The sequence below is a fragment of the Melanotaenia boesemani genome, chromosome 1, assembly GCF_017639745.1.
Source record: "Melanotaenia boesemani isolate fMelBoe1 chromosome 1, fMelBoe1.pri, whole genome shotgun sequence".
In the NCBI taxonomy this organism is placed as follows: domain Eukaryota; kingdom Metazoa; phylum Chordata; class Actinopteri; order Atheriniformes; family Melanotaeniidae; genus Melanotaenia; species Melanotaenia boesemani.
This window is the reverse complement of record NC_055682.1, coordinates 33,657,220-33,659,055: the sequence shown is the minus strand read 5'-3', so window position 1 is coordinate 33,659,055 and position 1,836 is coordinate 33,657,220.

Genomic DNA, 1,836 nt, shown 5'->3' with positions numbered 1-1,836 from the left:
CCCAGTTGGGCATGATGCCCATCCTGTACCTTAAAAGCTCTTTTGCTCTAGTGCATTTTCAAAAACTTTTGGCTCTGCAAAACACCAGCTTAACCACAGCCTGCAGCAGCAGGTTCAGTGTACGTCCTATTTTTTGACATACAGGAAGTGCATCCTGTTAGTGAGTGAAACAGAAACATTTCAGGTTTTGATTGCATACAAAAATGCATTTTAACATTAAGCTTCATAAATTCAAAGAAAATTAGGTAAAGGTCAAGTTCAAACCACAACAGGCATCAGACTTCCTCTGTAGCCGACAGATATCCAAAAAAGAGACCACACATACAGCGTCCTCTCAATGGTCCTAACATTATTTGAAGATAAATTCAGTATACAAATCAGAAACTAAACTGCTGCCAGACAATAGCACAAGGTTTAGAGATTTTCTTTCTAAAGTGAAGTTCTGTGTCTTTTTTTCTCCAGATGATTGTATTTGGTTACATGCAGGCTCAACCCCAGCCTGCTCAAATGTGTTTGGTCAGTACAACTTACACTACGTAATGACCATTAACAGAAACCTAAAAGCCTATGTTAACAGAAATCTTGTTTTAATACATTTTGCACATTCAGATGCAGTTACAGTCATGAAGACGACAAAAAAAAAAAACAAAAAAAAAAAGACAACTGACAAGAAAACTTTGGTCTCGTCTGTCAGATTGTTCCAGAGGTCTTGTGGTTTGATCAAATACAATAATACCATGTTATCTTTAGAAAGTTTTTTTCTGAAAAACACTTTTAAACAAACTGTGCTTGCTCAGTGTCTGTAATTATGCTGTTAAAAGCTGTTTTTTCCTTTCTAGTGGCCTTTATTTGATCACTGTGGACGACAATGTGGAGTACAGAGGACTGATGCAGAACTTTGTGGACTGGTGGCAGCAAAACCACCTCCTGGTCAATGCAGGGAAAACCAAGGAGATGGTGGATTTTCGCACATGTCGGTTTGCTGTCCCGTCACTGGTGAACATCCGGGGAAAGGACATTGAGAGAGTGGACTCTTAGTACCTGGGTGTTCTCCTAAACAATAAACTGGACTCACAACATTGACACACTGAGCAGGAAAGGTCAGAGCAAGCTACAACTTATGAGAAGACTGTGGTCTTTTGGAGTGGAGGGGGCACTCCTGAGGACATCAGCCATCCTGTACAGTGTGGTGTGCTGGAGCAGCAGCACCAGACTGTTCTCTGGACTCAGTGCAGGAGGTAGGTGACAAAAGGGTCCTGGCCCAACTGATCTCTGTGCTGGACCATGACCCCCCCCCCCCCGGCTTTGGAGAGCAGCTTCAGTAACAGACTGATCTATCCTCCCTGCTGCTGTCAGACTTTATATTAAAATGGTAAACTATGTTGACATATTTATACTCAAGTTTATGTACATATTTAATATTTATATACTGTACATACTCACCCTGTCAAACCATATACTATACATATTATTATTACTATTACTATATTACTATACTTGTACTGTTGCAACAAAGTAATCTCCCCACTGAGAGACTAATAAAGTTTTGTCATTCTTATTTGAAAGTACCTTTCAACAAGAAAGAGGTTGGAGACTGGCCAGGACATGTACCCAGGCCAGCTGTCTTGAGGAGTTTCGGCTGCTATATATGAGGCGTCCCCTGGTGTGTCAGCCAGTTCAGCTACTCAGCACCCCATAAACTTGAAACAATAATAATAATATTTTTTACTTTATTAATCCCAGATGGGTAATTCAGCTCTGTGTTAGACCCATCTCTAGTAGATGTACTAGTTGATCTAGTAGAGAGAATCGGGCTGCCATGTTTCTGTGCTTGGG